Genomic DNA, 23,163 nt, shown 5'->3' with positions numbered 1-23,163 from the left:
TGGTCTTTCCTAGGGCAGGAGATGCTGGGGTCGTCCTTGGAGACCAGCACGTCACTAAAGTACCGTAGGAAGCAGTCGCGAGTGGCGGCCGGGAGCTGTCCATGGGCAATGTCAGCTCGGCGCACCTGTTTGCGTATGTCATCGCCAGGACAGGGTCCGGGGAGCGTTCGTCGCGGGGGGTTCACGTGAGATCGAGTGCGTCGTCGGCGCCAAGAGCGGCGTGTCTAGGTGCCGAGTGCCTATCCCTGTAATTCCGCACCTGCGTTGTCAGGCGATACGGCACGGGCACTGACAGGTGACGGGGGGCGGTCACCCAGAAGTGTCCTGTTGGGGGGGAGGGGGTCGCGTGAGATACGTCGACCGCGTTGTCTGCGCTGAGAGCGGCGGCTGCAGAGCTCTTGATATCTCCAACATGCCTAGGTGCCGAGTGCCTATCCCTGCGATTCCGCACCTGCGTTGTCAGGCGATACGGCATGGGCACTGACAGGTGACGGAGTGTGGTCACCCAGAAGTGTCCTGTTGGGGGGGAGGGGGTCGCGTGAGATACGTCGACCGCGTGGGCCCATCCCCGTGATTTACACACCTGCGAAGGGCAGCGCATTGCGGGCGCTGACAGGTGGTGGAGGGCGATGGCCCGGAAGGCATTAGGACGGCAGGTGCCAGTCCTCCAGGGAGAAGGGACGGAGAGTGCGTGCGTCTGGCGGGGGATCCCTTGCATAGTGACACGATGCATGCGTGCAGGTCCTACTGGGCGTCCGAGACGGCCCCCTTCAATGCCTCCGGTGGGCGGCAGTGGTGTCACCTCCTCCTGGGGTGACGTAATTGCCACGGGTGTGCGGAGGCAGCGTGGCGGTTCCTAAGCTGGGTGGGTGTGGCCTGTGCGAGTCAGCTGGGCGGGTGGCACTCGCGGTGAGCACGGCGAAGCAGGACAAAGGCCTCCTTGTTTGCGCGGCCTACTTTGGCCTGGGCCGCGTGCGGGGTGGAGCAGTGGGACGAAGGCCTCTTTGTTCGCCCCACTACGTGCACGAAGGCACGCCACTATCACTATCACACAATTTTGCACGGTCCCATGCATGCTCACTGTATCGGCACTGCACTCACGGTCCAGCGTGTTCACTGTCTCCTATGGTCTAGTTCCGTCAGTACGCGCCACTGATTCACGTATCGTCCCATGTTTCATTGTTGCACACTGCAAGCAATTGCAGGCAATCCTACTCACTGCGCCATCTTCGTGTGCAACAGAAACGCGAGGGGACGTTTGGTGTCTTTATTACTAAGTGGGTTATGCGTACATAGGTGAGTCACAACAGGAGAGCTACATGCTCACCGTATGAGGGACAGTTCTAGACTGACTTGGTGGGTACGTCGTATTCCCTGCGCAGAGGGAAATCTATGCCTTGTCCTACATATCTAACAATGAGGGCCTTGTGCCCGAGAGTCCTTCTAAACCTATGGTGCCCTGCTCGTCGTGTCGAGCGCCAGGGCCCAGGATAACACTACACCACAGTGTTCTCTTGGATCCATTGTGTCATTGTGTGGTCAATAATCATCTCAAGTAGAACACTTCCCCATGAGTCTTCTCCACTATTTACTGTCATCTCTTCCCAGCAGATTTGTTTGCAATTAAAGTCGCCCATCATAACTATTCTTCCTCCATCTTCCATTATCTTGTTTAGTGTTATTCTTGTGTCTTCTAACATACTTTTATGTTCACTCTCTTCCCACGAGGCTGTATTTGGGGGCACGTAGTTTATTACAAACTTTCTGCTCTTCTTATCTCTGTCTTCTATTTCTATCATAATCATCTCTACTCTGTTCTTTCCATATGTGACACTCTTCACGTTTATATCCTTCTTAGTCAGGAACATAACTCCACCCCCTTGTTTTATCTCTCTGTTTCTAATCCAATAATTATATGCATTGTGTCCTATGCTGTTGGGTACCTTTTAATTTTGTCTCAACAATTCCCATTATGTCTGGTTCTTTTTCCTTCAGATACTCGTTCAGTTCATTTAGTCCTGTTATTAATCCATCTATATTTGTGTAGGATACTCTTAACTTTCTGTTATTTCCATTGTATTCGCTGTTTCTTTTTTGTTTTGCTCTGTTATGGTCCATTTCTTCAATGTCATATTCACTACTCTCCAGTAGAATTCTTGTTTTTCTGACTCCGTTCTGGTCTCGTTTTTTTTTCTTTAGCTTCTTTCCTTTTCCTTTTTTCTTCCTCTCTTTCCTCTTTATTCATTTCTCTTTTTATCCATACCTTTTTATATTGTTCACTTTCTGCTAACTTCCCTGTTTTTGCTAAGATATTCTCTGCTGTTGTTTGTGATCTGAATTTAATCTTAATTGGTCTGGTCTTATCTGTACTATACTTTCCGAGTCTAAACTTCTCTTCAATTTGTTTCATTATTTCAGGTTCATCTTCTTGAACTAATTCTAGTAATCTACTTTTTCATTTTCCTCCTTGATTCTTGTGGTTCTATCTGGGTTATGTTTCTCTTCCATTCCTAATATAATTATACATTTCTTTTTATCTGCTAAGTCTCTTACAATATTCTCCTTCTGTCTCATCACTTTGATAACTGAGTCTTCAGTTTGTTCTTTCATTTGCTGTTTAATTATATCAGTAAATGCAACTTTACTATTTTCCTGTATCTTCCTCCACCCCTGTGCCTCTTTTGCTATTGTTTCTTTATTGTCTTTATTGTTCCTTTTTAATTCTTCATTCTCCTCTTTTACTTCTCTTAACTGTCTTTTTAGTTCTTCTATTTCATCAGTTAAGTTCTTGTTCGTCTTCTCTAGTTCTTCCAATCTTTCAGCAATTTTTGACATTTTACCGAACCTAACCTCCCATTGTTCGGTCATTTGTTCCAGTCTTTCCTCCAGTTTTGCCAGTCGGGGAAGGTTGGCATCCGCCGCCCCCTCATTAAATCCTTGGAAATTATTATCCTCACCTTCCATTGAACTGCTTTTATCTATGTTTCTAATCTTTACATTTTTGTTAGTCCCATCATCAAAATCCAAATCATCGGTTCGGCGTTTGTTTACAAGCCGTCTGGCCTCTTGGACCAAGTCCTCTCCTTCCTCATTTCCTTCCATTTCCCTCAGTAATCTCTCCCCTTCTCCCTTGTCCTCACTTTCCCACTACACCACGAGCAATCCCCCCTGTAAATACAATAGGTACTTCCTTTCCGTTGAGATCCACGAGAATTTCACTCTTTCTTCAGAACGTCAATCCTCGCCGTCCATCTAACGTACGTGTGTGTGTGTGTATTCACCTCGGATCTGCTGCAGCCTCTTTTCGAGACAGCCAGACACCACCCTACGGCAGTGAGCTCAGAGCTCACTATTAGCAGATCTCTGGGTAGGTCTGAGATCACTCACACTCCACACACCGGGAATGCAAGGTCACAACTCCTTGACTAACGTCCCGTACCTACTCGCTGCTAGGTGAACAGGGGCTACACGTGAAAGGAGACAAACCCAACTTGTCTCCGCCCGGCCAAGGAATCGAACCCCGGTTCTCCGGCTTGTGAGGCCAGTGCCTTACCAATCCGCCACCGGGCGTGTGTGTGTGTGTGTGTGTTTAAGTCCGGAAAAATGCAAACTATCAACTTATATTCTAGATTTGCTCTAGCAACCTTAGTGAAGATAATCTAACTGAAATGACTGATTTCTGGTACCAGCAGTGATATAGTAATGGTAATAGAAGTATATGTTTACAATTATACAAACGTAATTGCATGCTGAACCCTAGTATTGCAGACTGCATGATTTATGGGTGAAGTCACCACAGTCAGCAGATAAGATTAGCAATATCGGAAGATCTTTATGTTGTGATAAGCGAAGGTCTTGGTCAAGGGGCAGTACTCGAATAAGCAGGGATGCTCTATTATTCAAATCGTCTCGGCTGGCGCAAAGCTGGCATATATATATATATATATATATATATATACATACACATACATATACCAAGGCTTTTTCCCCCTTACAAGGGAGGTAGCCAAAAAGGAAAAGGCATAAAATCATTCCCACCCAGTCCATCCCTGAATACACTCCACACCCCTCCACCCTCCCTGATATCTTAGCACCTCATATATATATATATATATATATATATATATATACATATATATATATATATATATATATATATATATATATATATAATGAATTGGGACATAAGCCACGGAGAGAGTTGGTTGTGTAGTATGGATGATGCTGTGATGCATGGGAGTGGGTGGAAGATGGAGGTGTGAGGGAATATGTGTGAATGATATTTTGACAAATCCCGAAGTGATTTCTCCCCGTCTTCTCTTTTTCAGCGTGAAGGGATGGAGGGGGGGGGGTCGCCGATTAAAATAAACTGTTTTGCTGTGGATGTCCTGTCTTGCGACACTGCTTCTGACCCAGGGCAGTGGGCGAGATGCAGGGATGACTCGTCATCCAGGAGGAGCCAAGGAAAGAGAGAGAGGGAGGGGTGGTGAATGGGAGTGGAGTATGCGGGGGATGAAATGGGTGGGAGTGGACTTATGATTTTGATTTTGGCTACCTCCCTTGTAAAAAAAAAAAAAAAAAAAAAGGTCGTTGATGGGTGGTGAGATAAACACAGGTAACCGTTAGGGATTTATTCTGACGTTTCGTTCTTGCCAGGACTTCTTGAGAGTACTCTCAAGAAGTCCTGGTAAGGACGAAACGTTAGGGATTTATTCTGACGTTTCGTCCTTGCCAGGAATCTTGAGAGTACTCTCAAGAAGTCCTGGTAAGGACGAAACGTCAGAATAAATCCCTAACGGTTCCCTGTGTTTATCTCACCACCCATCCACTCATCTGTCTTACATATTTCAGTATATATATGTATATATATATATATGTATATATATATATATATATGTATATATATATATATGTATATATATATGTATATATATTTAAATTATTTTTCTTGTGATCATGACTAGTGTTGGTGTTGGCTTTTTCCATATTATTCTTGAAAAAGCAAGCACCAACACTAGTCATTGTTATGCATGAACGGCCGAGTATTGGCATGCATAAAGTACCCAGAGTGCTAGGGTATAAAAATATATACGTAGGTTTCTATATCTAATAAGTACTTCTGTATACATAGGCTTGGATACATAAAGGGAGCCCTATCAATATAAAACGGTGAATATTGTTCAGCACTAATGTTAAATAGTTCACGTCCACTGGTCCAACAGGATCCTATCACCCAAGATCTAAGAATATAAGGTCTAACCACTTCCGACCGAATTTCGAGGGAGTTGGCGCAGCGGGCCCGTGAACGTCACCTGGCTGCTCAAAGTGGGGTTAGCGGGTCCTATAGCTCTCAGTTGAAGCTGATCCGTCGTTCAAAAATGACGTTGCCTTCGCTCGCACTGCTCCACGCAATTAGTTATATTCTGACAAATATTATATAAAATATATATATATAAATATATATAAAATATTATAGTTCCTGTCTATATATATGAATATATAATATATATGATATATAATGTATATATATATAATATATATAAAATATTATAGTTCCTGTCTTTCTTGGCGTTTCACAGTTTTCTTCAGTGTATCACAAAGAGAAAATGGACTCAGCCAAATGACGTCAGAAGCTGCGCAGAAGAATGTAAACGGTCTGACCTGTATATTTAGACCTTGCTATCACCATAGTGTCTCTGGTCCAACTGCGTTGGCGGGAACTATGCCGTGACGTCATGGCGTCACCGTGACAAAGGTAATAGATGATATATACAACAGCATCCTAGACTAAATTGTCCTAGCTAGGTCATCTATCATACATAGTCCCTATGCTCCGTTACACATGGGAAAAGTGTCTCCTATCCTGACATGTGTTTACAAATGTATGTGTGTCGTATGCCTATGGGTGTCTATCATGATCACGCCATGCGCGCGGGAATATCATATACCCAGACATAGACACATGTGCCACAGTCATGATGATCACAAGAAAAATAATTCAAACATTATCAAACTACAATGTCTTATGCTTATAAAAAGTTATCAAAAGATATAACCCATAAGAATTGTAAACCCCCAAAACAAGAGGATAAACTTAATGTGATCATTTACTATCGCAACCCCGGTTCCTCGTCTCTAGTGATGAAAAACATGACAGTAACAACAGACAAATTGAAACAAAGTAATGTTGTTTACAAGTACTCATGTAATTTCAACAAAGACGATGCACTTTGCAATGAGGAGTACATTGGTCACACAACACAAACATTATCACAAAGGCTTACATACCACATGCAAAACTGAGCCATAAAATCACACATCACAAAAACACACAACACCAAAATATCACGGGACCAACTGAACACAAACACAATGATAATATCCAAAAACAACATGAAAAGAAAACTTAAATGTTTAGAAGCAGTACTGATAAGAAATCATATGCCACCTCTCCGAGTTACCATAGTTGGTGACGAGTGTGAACATCACATTGTGGCTAACGTAACAATGAAGAAATTTTTACAATTAAATATGATAACACTAATAACAAAGAAATTATTAATAGTAAATGTAACAATAGTAATGATAACAATGATGATAAATATCTAAATAATAATAGTAACAATAATAATAACAAAAATGATAACAATACAATAGAAGTAATAATAATGATAATAATAACAATAAAATAAAAGTAATAATAATGATAATAATGTCGGTGTCAATGTGTTGTACTGTCTCTTTAACAGGAGTTTCTAAGGTGTGTTCCGCTAATGCTACCTAAGGAGGATGAAAGAGATTTGGCTAATAGCTTGGCTAGTCTATGTGGTGCGCTACCTATGCCAGAAGTTATAGGTCGGAGGGGAATGTCCTGTTTGTGGATTTTCGGAAGTCCTTTCATGGATGGGATTGTTGGGTCTTCCTCTAGGAGGTAGAGGAGTCTTTTTCCCTTTTCGGTTCTTTTGACATCAGAAAAATAGACGGTGCCCTTCGGGCTGTTAAAGAGACAGTACAACACATTGACACCGACAACTTACCCATCAACAAGCGTGACTACTTGGAGTTGGTAGATAGGTGCATAAAGTTTGGTTCTTTTGTTTTTAACAAACAGGAATACAGACAACATGAAGGGCTTCCAATGGGGTCTCCATTGAGTGCGGTGGCAGCATCGCTCTACATGGAGACTTTGGAAAGGGACCACTTTCTACATATCATCCCAGTTAACTCCAAGTGGTACCGTTATGTTGACGACATCCTCTTCATTTCACACAAAACAAACGACACAAGAAACCTACTGGAACAACTGAACAACGTGGACAAAAGAATTAAATTCACAGTAGAGGAAGAGACCAACGGTTCCCTACCTTTCCTAGACGCTGTCGTCATCAGATCGGACAGCAGCGCTAGGTTCAAGGTATACCGTAAACCGACAAACAAAGACGACTTCATCCACTATTTTAGCGCACATGACGAGAAGACCACATCAGGGGTTATCATTGGGTTTTACCTTAGGGCTCTTAGAATATGCAGCGAAGAGTATTTACAAGAAGAAATTGAATACGTAACCGCTGCGTTCAGGAACCTAAGGTACCCAGAGGGCATGTTAGGGACGTCACTACGGAAAGCAATTAAAATCAGACAGAGGAAAGGAAGTGAAGAGAGGACAAATTTACGATACCTTGTGGTTCCTAACTCTGGCCTCTCTCACATGCTTTCCAAAACGTTGAGACAGACAGGACTCATCATAGTAAATGACACAGGGAAGAAAATAGGACACTTGACCACCAACAGAACCAAGACGAACCGTGACAATAGCATCGTTTACAAAATACCCTGCAAAGGATGTGACTGTGCATACTACGGAGAGACATACAGAGGACTTAACAACAGACTCAGGGAACACAAAGCGGACATTAGACACCACCGAGAAACCAACGCTCTAGTTAACCACATTGACACAGAGGGACACTTACCTAACTGGGAGGGTTCCACCATTCTAGCTAAAGGACTACACAAGAAACAACGGAAAATAATTGAATCACTTTACATTGCCAACCACAAAAACACAAACAAGAGAACTGGTGACTTGAAATGGACAAAATCTACCGCGACACTTGCCCTCCAAGAATGGCTTCCCAGACCCTAAGTAGATACCTTTTTCCCACTTCGGCCTACCCTCTCCAGCTTTCTTCCTTTCACTCTGACGTTCCTTCTCGCACCATGCTACCTTGCCCCAACTTTTTATCATGATTTATTCTTTTAATACTATTTGTTACTATTTATTTTCAACACTATTATTATTATCATTGTTATTATAATTATCATCTATTTATTATTACTATCATTATATATATTTATAATTTTATTATTACATTTTTATTATTACCATCATTATTATTATTACTTTCATTATCTTTGTTATTATTATTATTATTGTTATTATTATTGTTACTATTATAATTATTATTTAAATATTTAATTTTTCGTTTTTATTATCATTGTTGTCACTATTATTGTTTTTATTTCTTTTAATTTTTATTTCTTGGTGATTAGTATTATCATATTTTTATTATTTTTATTTTTATTATTATTATCATTATTATTACTTTTATCTTATTGTTATTATTATCATTATTATTATTATTACTTCTATTGTATTGTTATTATCATTTTTGTTATTATTATTGTTACTATTATTATTTAGATATTTATCATCATTGTTATCATTACTATTGTTACATTTACTATTAATAATTTCTTTGTTATTAGTGTTATCATATTTAATTGTAAAAATATTCTTCATTGTTACGTTAGCCACAATGTGATGTTCACACTCGTCACCAACTATGGTAACTCGGGGAGGTGGAGAGGTTTACCCCATGTATATAATGCCCATAGCCCGTTTATAAACCTATTCCTTTGAAAAAGCATACCTGCGAAACTAGTCAGGAATAAACTCAAGACTAAGACTCCTGTGTTTCCTATCCCGCTTACATCAACCTGTCAGAATGTCTCAACATATATATATATATATATATATATATATATATATATATATATATATATATATATATATATATATATATATTACCAGCATGTATAATTTTTGTTAAACAAAAATATGTTCAATGGTGGGTAGGTTCACAATTTCAAACTGTAGTTTTCGTATCTGGGAGGGAAGTTTACTTATGTACAGTTTATTTGTCATCGAGTATAAAATCAATGTTTAGTTGTGTATAAATATATTATAAAATAGGTATCATTTCGATGTACAACAAGATAGGTGTGTATAGAAAGAATATTGCATCCAATATTCACATGTGAAATGATATTTAGAATAAAAATGATTGTTTTGAGAAATAATTATTTCTCCAGCTACATCTGGCAGCTTTTAGCTATCCCGTCACAGCGACCAATCAGAGGCAGAGTGAATAGGGTGACAGTGGTGTGAGCTGCTCACAAGGAAAGGAGAGCGCTTGGACATTGGAATAATCTATAGAGTGAATTTGGTGTCGGAGACTACTTGTCTTCAAAATTCAGTAAGTAAATAATGTTAATAATTTAATCTTGCAGTACCTATAGTCAGTTGTTTTAATGCTGATTTGTTCGTTTTCGAAAGCTGTTTTTGGCTAGGAACAGGACATTGACAGCGGTATGACACGAATAGTGCATCCTTGCAGAACTTGTTTTTCATGCACGATACTAATATAATTGCCAGATTCGTAGTTTTACTTTGTTGATATTGAGATTATATCAAACTTGTTATGTTATTTAAGAGGTGTCTCACTCAAATTACAAAGTATGTGAAGTCGAAGCCGGAGTTGCCTTGGCTCAGAGATTTGGCTTAGTTCCCGATGGGTATGACAACCTTTTGCAGGTTGCACTAGTACTTGCATACCGTTGCACAAGCAAACGTCATGGTACTGTGCACTAAGGGCTATGGGGAGTTGTCCGGCATTTTACAAATGTTGAAAGTACGTGATATGTCGATGTTTGATGATGCAACTTACCGGAAGTATGGAGAAACTTAAGTTATAATTAGTGGGTATCATGTCATGTAGAGTAACTTGGCATATAGAAGAGGTGTTTCTCAAGAGAAAATAGAACTATAACCTGCATGAACATTTTTTTCAAGAAGTCAAAAATTAAGTTCGAATATGGGAAGACTTGTCATGTCAAGTTAGGTAGATTGACTGCTATCACTAGTGCAAGATTCAGGACTGGAGACTTTTTTTATTCACTAGAACTTGAGCTGATTGCATTTCTAGCAATTTTTTTTATCAGTGTCTTGTAATTTCTTAAGTGTTCTCAGTAGCAGGCTTAGGGTGGGTGGGTAAGGTACTCGTCAAGGTAAGATAACCGCACCACTTGAACTAATTTAATCTGCAGATGATAATGAGATGACAAGCAAGTAAACCTAAATTGGAAATGTTGGTGTGGGATGTATAAATATAACAAATGATTTGTGATATGGACAGAAGTGTAAATAGTATGTGAGAGCAGGTGGTTAAATTCTTAATTCGGAAATGTACTGAAACTTGTGTTAGCAGTGAAGTGTGAACTGATTGAAAGATGCTTAATCGAAATTTGCAAGTATTAGGGATGGTTTGGTTTGACATTTAGAGTACAAAGTGTAGGACTGTTTTATTCAAGTTATGATTTTAGACATATCATATTTTCATGGTATTGCTATTAGATTTTAGGAAGGTTTGGGGTGCATAGACACACACACATGTACATATATATGGATGGACATGTTTAAATTGTAGAGCTGGATGTGTGTAGAGGGCATACTCTCAGTATATGAATAAATTTGCTGTAGTAATCAGGAAGAAGCATGTAGAAGTAATATTATGGAGACATAGGTAGAGTAGGGAATATAAGAGTATGCACAATTCATGGAAATTTTGGTTTATGGCCAAATATAGATGAACTTGTACATATAGGCAACATACATAAATCACCAGTACTGGAATCAAGGTGCACAAGTGAACACTCCCTGTTTTATTTTGTGAGTCAGTGCAGAAGGGTTTATTGTACATTGGTAATCTCAAAAGTTTAGTTTATTTAAGATGTTATTTTGCAATAGCAATAGGTTACACAGATGTAACAATACTATGTATAAAGTTGCGAGGATGACACTAAAAGAGTTTGACAGTTATTTCCATTGTAGTCCTCTTAAAAAAACATTACAGGTACATTTAAACAAGAAGTAATATAACAAAAAAATATAACATTGACAAGTACTTAAAATAATGATCATTGACATGACTCATTATGCAGAGAAAGAAAAAATAATGTATAATAGCTAAGGTCAGAACATGTTAATCATAATGATATTTGACATAACTCATTATGGAAAGGAAGAAAAAACTATTGGCACCAGAGATATTAAATGAATGAAATAAGGTAATAATAGTTATAATAAGAATAGTGAGAGTATGATACACTACTTAAACTGATACATGAGTAATACTGATATTGACAACATAACGGAAATCTAGCACAAAGAATTGACGAATTATAATAGCATTCACATAAAAAGTACATACAGAAAAGTAGTCACGCGGGGTGATTTTAACTAGTGTAAAAATGACACCGTCAGTAATCTTTAAAAGAAATCACTTGGATGCCAAAGATGTTGTGGTAAATTTTACACCAGCAGTCAAAATTACTCTGCGTGACTGTAAACATGATGAGAAAATAGATGCTCCAAACTAGTTGGTTAGTTTATTCAACATAATAAAATACAATTTAGACATACAGTACATATACAAATTTTTTACAAAATTGGTTGTTGAAAAGGGAGCGAGAAGCAAAGCTAATGGGGAGTTGCTCTCCCTTTAAGGAATTTATTTATTTATTTATTTATTTTTGTTACATGTTAGTATGATACATACATACAGATATACACACATACATACATACACATATACACACACACAAACTGATGCATTTAGTCGTCTCCCAAAGGAACCTGATAGACAATCGTTCCTCACGGTCTATTTTGTATCACCTTTGTCATGATTGTCGTGTGTATTCATGATAAAAAACAAATGACAACTCAAAGGAAGAAGATATATATATATATATATATATATATATATATATATATATAAATATATATATATATATATATATATATATATATATATATATACACGCGAATATTTGGCAAATCAGTTGTTAATTACGGAAAACGCACAGCTTATTGAGAATTGTTAGGATCATAGAAATCAGTATTGGTAAACTTGTATGTCGATTGTTTACTAAAAGTGAACTGGTGAAATACTGTTTCTCGCATATAAGAACCGCTGTGATAAGGATATCTTGTACAAGGAATGTCAAAATGGCAACTTTATTTTTTTTCTTGGGCAACACCAAATATCTTTGGTACACAGGATGCACGCACGCACGCATTTCTCGAGAGCACGTGGCCATCTGAATAAAATTTTGATTTTTAGTCTAAACGAAGCGTGGAAATGCGGTATTGAAATGGGACGCGTCAGTTGAAATAATCACATGTGGTCATCTCACAGTAACCAAATGATATAGATTGGCGTTAGCCAGAGAAAAATCTAGTGCTTGTTCGTAGCGAAAGGATTGAGCAATGTAGGGGGTTAAACGGTATTTAGACTGTGTAGGAATTTATATTCCGTCGCTGGTAACTGGCGCTATTTTTTATTCATAACATCAAAGAGTTTAAAAAATATAGCGAATGTTCAACAACCGTTATGATTACATTTCTACGTTGGAGAGCTAACGGACATTGGGTGGTGATTATAGGAAAGGCAGTGTATGTGGTGGGTCAGTGTAGTGGATGTTGAAAAGGTCTAGCTCCCAGTTAACCTTGAAGTACTCGCTCCCACTATATTTAATCTTCTCGCCCACCCTGCTTCTCCCCGTGTCCATTGTCGGCTTGGAAGTACCGTTACATCGTTTAACCACGACGGCCTAGACTTCAGTCTAGGTTTGAAAGTACCGTTACACTGTCTTAACCATGACCACCAACGCGTCTAGGTTGGAACTGCCGTTACAGTGTCTAGCCATGACATCTGACTGCAGTCTGGGTATGCAGATTCCGTTACAGTGTGTTCACATTTTTAATTACCACTTTATACATTATATTATGACTACCAGACGTTTTTATTCATCTGGTAGAAGCCTCGTATACAAATGGGGTTCATGTGATTGAGGCAGATTATTTACGTTTTTCTTGTTCTGTCCAACTACAGTTGGTAATATTTCACCCAGTCACCTCTGGCTTCTTCATTTGTCAACTACCTAGTCTAGGTCCTCATCTGGGACAGTAAAGGGTCTTTTGAAAGCCACCCCGGGCCTCCCATTCAGCATTGTCCAAGGCGAACAATTGAAGCCTTATTAATATCATTGCAACAATGAGTGTCCAACTCGTTGACGGACTGCACCAGACGTCACGTCCTTGCAGAGGAAGTTTGTATTGGCGTCGGCTGCTTGCCGGGCGCACTTGCATTGTGGGCTATTCAGTTTCCAAATACAGTTTCTTAATTTTTTAATTTACTGCATGTTTTTTATTTTTTTTATTTGTGTATATAAGGGTTTCATGGGCGTGGGTTTTCTGTAGTTTGTTATAGAGCAGCAACAGTAGAAATGACCAGATGTTATATTTTGATCAGGCCGGAGAACTTCAACCCCAATGGCGGTAAGAGGAATAAATTGAAAGCTTCGACCCAGTGCAGATGGTAATAATCGATATTGGCCATACCACTTTCATTACCGAGAGTGTGTCATGGGAAAGAATAAAATCAGCTTTGGGAGTGCCAAGATGAAAGGTGAAAGTAACGTCCAGTACGAAGTGTTCAAATTATGCCAAGATTCGATAGGTGGCACCAGGAGTGGATTCAAACCAGCTTAGGTCAACCACCTGTACCCGGAGTTGTCTCTTATATTTTTTCCTTCGTTGAGACAGCAGTTTCATGTCGACTTCAAAAGAAACCTGTCGCACTCAGTTCTGTGCCCCCCTGTGCTTATCAGTGTATAATATATAAAATCCTGTGCAAGTTGGTACTTTTTCTTGTATGTAATGAATGGTGAGTCTTTTGATAGCTTTGACATCCCAACATCGTGCAATATGGTTTGAAAAGATGCATTTCTCAATGTCGTAAGGTAATTGTATTTCGGTGGTTGATGATGAGTTAAAAAGATCTATGAAACCTTATATTGGACAGCATTATTTCCCTCTCGTTCGCTGTTGTCAGATCGTCCATTTCAGCGGTGTAACGTAAGTTCCCGGATGTAGGGGGGGTCGCCAACCGAGCCATGTCCTGGCCAATCTGAAAGGAGAAGGGTAAGGACGGGACCATTTCCCACGTTACTGTGGATGAGAATTCAGTCAGAATAACAAAAATGTAACGTTCTAACCCAATCACTCATACCCACCTTCTGTGCAAATCTAGAACCTCTGCTCAGACATGTAAGGCCTCGCTTCTAACTATATACCTAAATGACTAGGGTTGTGTTTATGTCGCATCATTTTGAAACTTTTATTCTTCCCTCATGCCCCTTCCCTTTTACGCCCGTACCCTCTTCGTTACACTTCTTCCATGATGGATTCACACCTCTCCGTGCACTCTCAAGGTTGTCGCTAAGGTGTTGCAGTCTCCGTTTTCTATTCACTTGTCAGAACGCGGGCTTCCCCCTCAGCTCCATTTATCTTCTCCCACATTCACTTTCCTGTTTTTCCTCATCTCTTCTCTTCGATTTTTGAGTTCTGGTCATTTTGGAGAGACAACCCCACATTCATACAACAAATCAGTCCAGCATTTCTTCCCGTTGCGGCTTTCCAGTCGGTGAAACTCGAGGAAACGGGTGGATACCTAAGATTAGAATTCTAACGATTCCGATACGAATCCCGATACTAAGCATCCGATTCCGATACCCGCAATAATTATAATCCATTATTACTTAATTTTCAGGCCCTGCAGATGTTTTGGGAAACACCTTTTGAACAAAGTACAAGTATTAATAATCGGATTCTGAAGTTTAGAACGGTATCGGGGCTCGAATCGGAACCGTTGACATTTTTTGGTATCGTCCCATCGCTAGTCTCAGGAAAGTTCGAACGGTCTCCACCTCTTCTCAGTCCGGCTACCCCCCTCCCCCTTTCCCCTATATCTGACATCTACATCGCGTTACCGTACAGTATCGTAGGTCCTTCAACACTTGCCACCATCTTTTCTGTGGTCGTCATGTCTTGCCTACCCTCCCCATTTTAAGTGTCCCCTTCAATCTACTGCCGCCGTCCTTTGCGAAGTATCTGAATGGTGACACTTATTGCATCTCCGTACTGTGCCCCCTTTTCACATTGATGTTCAAACCAACTCCCTACACCTAATGAATAATGTGCTTTTATTTTGATCTGGTCGAGCTCATGGCACAACCTTCCCAGAAGTTCTCGTCAAGGGTGATATTGAACCACTGTGTCCCCTCTTGTGACGACCAACTCGCCCAGGAGCAGATTGGTTTTCTCTCTCTCTCTCTCTCTCTCTCTCTCTCTCTCTCTCTCTCTCTCTCTCTCTCTCTCTCTCTTCTCTCTTCTCTCTTCTCTCTTTCTTCTCGCTTTCTTCTCTTTGTTCTCTCTTCTTTTTTGTTCTCTCTTCTCTCTTTGTTCTCTCTTCTCTTTGTTCTCTCTCTCTCTCTCTTTCACACACACACACACACACACACACACACACACACACACACACACACACACACACACACACACACACACACACACACACCACGTGCTGCCAATTCTGTTGACTGTTTGCCTCTTACACGATTTAATTCCGAAAATGTGTCCCGTGGTCATGTCTAATCGTCTTCGTCTTCGCTCTGCGGTGATCTAATCTGTCTGCTTCGATTTTCGATCGTTGGTGTTGCGAAAACCGGGCGTTTTGAATCAACTGATACGCGATCTCGTGGTGGTGGGGGTAAATGGGGGGTCCCACCATCGGTCGAGACCCCATTGGGTTCTGATTTCGCATCCACAGGGGAGTCGGATATGCAGAGCACATGGCCCCCTTTTGCAAGTGTCGATACAGCCTGTCATTGCGTTCCTCTCCTATAGCACCCCATTCCCGTCCCCTATGGAACATTGACTACACACTTGTATGCAATCGATATAATAGGGGCTTCAATGACACCCTACGGACCAGAGCCACGTAGCATTTTGATGAGGTTGAAAACTCTCCTCGACTCCTCCAAAAAGAATAATGATGATCACTTTCGCTGTCTATGATGATTCTTCGTTCTGCTACGCTCTCTCCTTCACCACCTCCTCTTCTTCGACTCTAATTCTTCGGCGCGATATTGTCACAAGGATAGAAACGCTGGCGACGAAGTGCAATCCTCCGCTAACGTAGAAGAACCTTGACGCCTAATTCCGGAATACCTCGCATTACTTCCGTGCCTCCCTCGTTAGGAATGGGCACACCAGGCAGCATTTGGTCCAATTCCTTTAACTCACCTTTTCCTCCTCCTTCCTCCTCTTTCTCCTCTTCCTCCTCCTCCTCCTCCTCCTCCTCCTCCCTCCTCTTTCTCCTCCTCCTCCTCCCTCCTCTTTCTCCTCCCCTCTTCCTCCTCCTCATCCTTCCATCCTCTTCCTCCTCCACCCCCTCCTCCTCCACCCCCTCCTCCTCCCACCCTCGTCTTCCTCCTCTTCCTTCGTCTCTTCCTCCTCCTCTTCTCCCTCCTCCTCCCCTCCTCCTCCCACTCTCATCTTCCTCCTCTTCCTTCGTCTCTTCCTCCTCCTCTTCCCCCTCCTCATCCCCTCTTCTTCCTCACCCTGTTTCCCCTCTTCCTCCTCCACCTCCTGCTCCTTTTCCGCCTCCTCCTCTTCTTGTTCATCTTTTTCCTCGTCCTCCTCCTTTTTGTATTTGCTTTCAAAGAATCAAAGATTCATTCCAGCTTTTTGTTTATTTGTGTGTTTGAGTATTTGTTAATTTTTGTATAGTAAGAATTTCGTTTTTTTTGTCGCCTCACTCGCTTCTGTTAGTGTGAACACACACACACACACACACACACACACACACACACACACACACACACATACACACACACACACACAACTCGTGGCGCAGTGGTTAGAGTTAACTGTTGCCACTACGGCGGTCCGGTTTCGAATCCTGCCCAGGGCTGAAATACTTTCATTATCACTGCGCAGCGGTTTGTTACTCCAACTTTCGTGGGCGGGGAGTTGGGGGTGTATGTGCGTGTAAGGTCACATCATTACCTGGAGGGAAATAACTGTCGATAACGAGTCCAACATGTGATCCAAGACCATGGTGAATCACACACACACACACACACACACACACACACACACACACACACACACACACACACACACACACACACACACACACACACACACACACACACACACACACACACACACACACACACACACACACACACACACACACACACACACACACACACAGGGACTTAACTTAGATCTTCTGGTAATACAAGAGAATAGGCGAACTTTGCCACGTTGGTAAGTGGTAACAGAAGTCTGGCGCGACACATTGACCCTTTGTAGCAGACTTAAGCTCTACGCAGGACCTTAAGTTAGCATATCGATTCAACATTGTCTTCAGGCACGCTATCGAAGTGTTGCGTTGAGTTGTTCTACCTTTGGACGCAAATGACGCGGATTTTTTTTTTTAAGATGCCTGGCACGTTTATTCACCAAATGGAAAGATTAAGACATGGTAGAATAAAAAAAAAAAACTGACACAAGCCGGAAGAGCAAAGTCTTTAATGGAATTCTGTACATGAGGTTCTCAACCTGGTGCTCGCGGGACGGTTTGCAGGGGATACATAGATGACTAGGGAAAGATGACTTAAACATTTAGATTTGCAGAGAGAGAACACTATACATTGTTTTTGACGTTAATGATTAACTGATAGTCATAACAATTTGAACAATTTGATATCCAGTGCCATTGCATATTTAATGAGTCTTGATATATTACCATTTTATATTCTGTGTCGTCAGGTGAATGGAGGTACGGGTCGATGGTCTGAGGTCTCTCGGGGGTACGTAAGGGGAAGAAGGTTGAGAAACTCTTCATCTAAACGTTGTTATGTTGGACCAACTCTGTCGGGGAATCTTAGTGCTCCTTGCCCTATAATGTGGAAAGACAGAAATGCACAAAGTCAAACTGGATATGGAAATTATTTCGATGATTATCCGCTGAATTGGACATGGTTAGTTAAGGATAGGTTAGGCTAGGTTTATATTGGGCTGGACTTGGTCGGTGGTGATAGATGTTGGTGATACATTGAAAATAAATTTAATAACAATACTATGAATGGTCTTATCCTAATTTAGTACCGTTCGTGGGGAAGTAAGTTTAAAATCTGACGGTTTGCGATAAACTTTGCAAAGTGAGGTGTGATGGGTCGCTTTGTCCCGTGCAATAGTACTGTATATCTTTGTGTATCCTCCTCCTCCTCCTCCTCCTCACCCTTCTCCTCCCCCTTCTCCTCCTCCTCCTCCTCCTCTCGCACAGTTGGTTATGTTCCGCGTAGAAGCGGATCGATGGGGGCACGTTAGGCATGAAATCACGAACTTAGATCACACGTAACAGGAAGTGGTCAAGTCGAACACACACACACACACACACACACACACACACACACACACACACACACACACACACACACACACACACACACTAATAATGAGCTCTGAGCTCACTGCCGTAGGGTGGTGTCTGGCTGTCTCGAAAAGAGGCTGCTGCAGATCCGAGGTGAATACACACACACACACACACACGCGTGCAAAAACCATACGCGAATTTAAGAGCAAATTAGATGTCGCGAGATACAGAGACGGGACATCACGAGCATAGCTCCCCTTCCCGTAAGATACAACTAGGTAAATACACACATAAATCACAGAGTATAAGTATATAATACACGTGCATGACATGATGATATTTGTAGACCTAGAAGTATAGATATCTTGCAATATTAGAAAAAGAGGAGCCACACACACGCCTTCCTCCCCTTCTGGGGGGCACCCCTTCCCCCCTTCCTTCTCCCCACCTTTTCTCCCACTCTTCATACACAGCGTCCAATTATCCTCCTTGTCCCTCATCCTTCCTCCTACCTCTCCCTCTTTTCCTTCCCCTGTTCCCATACAACCTCCTACTTCTCTCTCCTTTCTCCTACCTCCACCCTGGGACCAGCACACTCGCCCATGATCTGCCCCTTCCTTCCTTCCTTGGGCTTCCCCCATGGGCTTCCACCTCCTCTGGGTTTCTTCTCCCTTGGGCCTCTCCTACCTTGGGCTTCTCCTCTACCCCTGGGCTTCTCCCCTGGGCTTCTCCCTGGGCTTCTCCTCTACCCCTGGGCTTCACCTTCTCCTCCCCTGGGCTTCACCTTCTCCTCCCCTGAGCTTCTATTTCTGCGTTTCTCCTCCCTTGGGCTTCTCCCCTGGGCTTCACCCCCTCCCCTGGGCTTCTCCTCCTTCTCCTCCTCCTCCTCCTCCTCCTCTCCTGGGCTTCCTCTGGAGCATCTGTGCACACGAGTGCGCTGTGCAGTGCGGCACGGTTGTTTCTGGGATGATCCAGGTCGCAGTGGACGTCAGAGTGACGTCAGGCCGCAGTGAATGACGTCAGAGTGACGTCAGGTCGGTCAAGTGGAAAACAGTCTCGATATGAGATGTCTGTGGACAGGAGTCCGCTGACCTTTTTTTCGAATCCAGTCGTTACGTGGGTGAGGTGTCGTTGCGCCGGGATTCTGGGAAGGTCCTGGGAGAGAGAGAGAGAGAGAGAGAGAGAGAGAGAGAGAGAGAGAGAGAGAGAGAAACCCCAGTTTTGTGGCTGTGTGTTTGTAACTACATTTCCATGCAATTATTACCAGCACCATTGTAATCATGTTAAGGTGTGGCTTAAACAAATAACTTGTATATATACTTGATGAACGACCCCGATCTGTCTCTGCATATACATACCTGTCATCCTCTTTTGTTAAAAAAATAAATAAATAAAATGGAATAAAACATTCAATAATCGCATAAATCTGCAAAGGTTTAAAATATTTTCGTGAGTTTACTTTTTTCTCCTCTATCAAGCCTATGACTATGCAACACGGATGTCCTCCTCCGGTGCTCATATTGTACTCCGAAAAAAAAAGTCCCGAAGGACCTTGAACATTTTGAAGATGTGGTAACGTATAGTAAATAAGCTTTGGCTCCATCCACAGGGTTTCAGATCCCTAAGGGTCGTAGAATTGCATGTGGGATTATTTGGTAAAATAATGAGATTAGAATGTGTTAACGTATGTTGTGCTAGCGATGTCCTAAAACCTTCGTATAAATGTGACGGGCAGGCGGAGCAGTTCGGGATGGTGCGAAAAAAAAAAAAAAAAAAAAGGGGGGGGGGGTAGAGAATAAAAAATGGCGGTGTATTTATTTTATTTTATTTTACTTTCTTTTTCCTAATGCACGTCGACGGTGACTCCGAAGTCCTTCCTCGAGAGCTCGTACGAAATCCGCTCGAGGTCCTGCGGCGTGACATCTGCTGCCGGGGGTGGAGGAGGAGGAGGCAACGGTCATATGTTTGTGCGCAGGCGCGCGCGCGCGCACACACACAACGCGCGTTTAATACCTTAAACACGGTAACGCGATTGAGATGCTTCATTCTAGCTGAAATCAGACAATTTTAGGCAGTCGGGTGGGCGGACCACAACCTGAAGTGGATCTTTAGGGGGTCGGGACCCCTTTTAAGCCTAACTTCGCTGACTTGCCTAAGATATATATATATATATATATATATATATATATATATATATATATATATATATATATATATATATATATATATATATATATATATATATGTAAGGTTAAACAAATAAGAGTAGGTCTCAGAGTTGAAAGAGTTGACCAGGAACCAACCATCTGTCGCCAGAGAAGCCCCCCCCCACCCGGTCCCGAGGTAAAGACTCTCGGTTAAATAAAATCAGATCGAGTGACGGCCCCTGCCCCTGCCCCAGAGGTGTCCAGTCGCTCATTTGTTTGTTGTGTGGCAATTTCGGTCAGCCCGAAGGCAGGCTTGGGCCTAAACGGGGTCTCGATCAGCACTTCTTTCCTCATCTTTCCTCCTCCTCCTCCTCCCCCTCCTCCCCTTCCACTTTCCTCTCCTCTTTCCCTCTCCTCCACTTTATCTTCTTCCTCTTCAACTTTCTCCTCCTCCTCCTCTCTGTTCCCTTCCTCTTCCCCCGTCTCTTCCCACTTTTCCTCTTCCTCCTCCTCGAGGACTTGTAGCGTTATTGATGATATTTCTCTTGGAATTTTCCTGCTTTGCGTGTTTGCCTGCATCCATCCACCGGAGGCGGGTGGCTGCCGGCCACATGTCGCTGGGCCACGTGTCGGGGAACCTCGAGGCACCGCCTGGAGCCCCAGGTTCGAGGTTCAGCTCGAAGGATGACCGGGCAACACGTGAAAAGATCACTTGGAGTTAGTTGGAGTATAAGAAGCAAGTGGTGGACCTGAGGGATTCGTGGGAGTTTGGGAGTGGGAGGAACAGTCTGAGTAGGAGTCGCCGAACTGGGACTGGGGCAGTGATGGTCTTGGGCCTTGGGAACTGGGCAAAAGCTGAGCCCAGGATTTGTGTTCAGAAATGATAATAAACGACTCCATTAATACAACGATTGAACAAATAAGTAAACAGATAACAAATTTGATTGAGAATTGGGCCTCCGCCGCACCTGGGTGGGTGTGGTGTACCAGATGCTGATAGGGCGGGAGGAGTTTGCACTACTGGGATTTATGAGCAGTGCCTAGGGACGACGAGGAGGAAAAAGACGAAGAAGAAGAGGAGGAGGAGGACCTTGCTTATCATGGCGTTGATCTCCGTGACTGACCTGGGCCCTGGAGGAAGGGGATGGGGGGGTGGGGAGGCTGGGTTAAAGCTGACAATCCCAGACGTCAGAGTGCAGGTAAGAGGAGTGGCAGTAGCTCGTGGGAGAAACGTACCCAGTGAACTTCTGATTTTCCAAGTGGTCCTCCTCGATGTGCCTCGCACGGGAGGGGCGTCGCCACGTCGCATGTCCACGTTGGCGTCCTCGAGGCGATTCTCTTCGGCCTCGAGGCCGGAGTGGTACTCCAAGTCTCAGTTCTGATCAGAGAGAATTGCTTGCATTGCATGACGGGCAGTTTTCAGTGTTGGCGTTTTATTCCATGGCAGCAGTTATTGAAGGCATTTATTTATTTATTATTGTTATTTAAAAATTCGCCCGACAAATTTTTATTAGTGTCGGTAGCTCAATTCTGTGTTGATGTCAAGGCCCACAGCTTAGGGTGGTGTTGGAGAATTGAGAAATATATATATATATATATATATATATATATATATATATATATATATATATATATATATATATAAATATATGCAAAGTAGACCACTTGGAAAAAAGAAACTAACGAAGCAGAGCGCTTTCGTATATTAAATATTAAGTGCAACAAGTACTTGTTGCACTGAAGATGTAATATACGAAAGCGCTCTGCTTCGTTAGTTTCTTTTTTCCAAGTGGTCTACTTTGCATAAGTGAACACACGTACCCGTGTTCTTATTAGCATATATATATATATATATATATATATATATATATATATATATATATATATATATATATATATATATATGTAATTGTGTGTGTGTGCGCGCGTGCATATCGGTTGACGGTAATCTGAATGATACGTCTGTTTTTTTTAATCCGAGGTTGGGGGGTGGGGGAGAAGAGTGTTGGAGCCTAACAAGAGAGCCAGGATGGAGTGAAGTGCCAGTACAGGAGATTAGATTGGCCTTGGCAACTCGTGACGTCACGAAATCGATGGCAATCTGCTCGTCCTGGGCTGTGGGAGGCCAGGTCATTCGAGGTCACCTAGGGATCCTCCTTGGCCACCATGGAAACGCTGAGGAGACCCACTGCCCATGTATCTTACCCTGTAACATTTATTTACTTTTTTTTCAATTATTGTTCCAGTGTAGTCATGGGAACGATGTTAGTGTTTTTCGTGTCTTACCGATGTAGGTTTCCTCAATCTCTTGGACGCAGTAGAGACTCTTTTGTCCCAAAGTCGATGACTGTTGGAGCACTGAACGTCGCCTGCAGGTTCTTACC

At 42.2% G+C, this 23,163-nt stretch overlaps 1 protein-coding gene across 1 annotated transcript in view; it reads left to right on the top strand.

Moving 5' to 3' along the window:
- The first annotated feature begins 9,394 nt into the window (after positions 1-9,394).
- The window catches only part of ATPCL (ATP-citrate synthase), a 50,354-nt gene continuing 36,585 nt past the window's right edge, over positions 9,395-23,163 (top strand). Inside the window, exon 1 of the mRNA XM_076183696.1 lies at positions 9,395-9,539. The gene's annotated coding sequence lies outside the window, so the exon portion shown is untranslated. The remainder of the gene's footprint in view (positions 9,540-23,163) is intronic.

The sequence above is a fragment of the Oratosquilla oratoria genome, chromosome 4 (assembly GCF_046742065.1).
Source record: "Oratosquilla oratoria isolate Oo_2021 chromosome 4, ASM4674206v1, whole genome shotgun sequence".
NCBI classification, from domain to species: Eukaryota; Metazoa; Arthropoda; class Malacostraca; order Stomatopoda; family Squillidae; genus Oratosquilla; species Oratosquilla oratoria.
The sequence above is the reverse complement of the archived record's forward strand: the minus strand, read 5'-3'. Positions and strand labels throughout refer to the sequence as shown.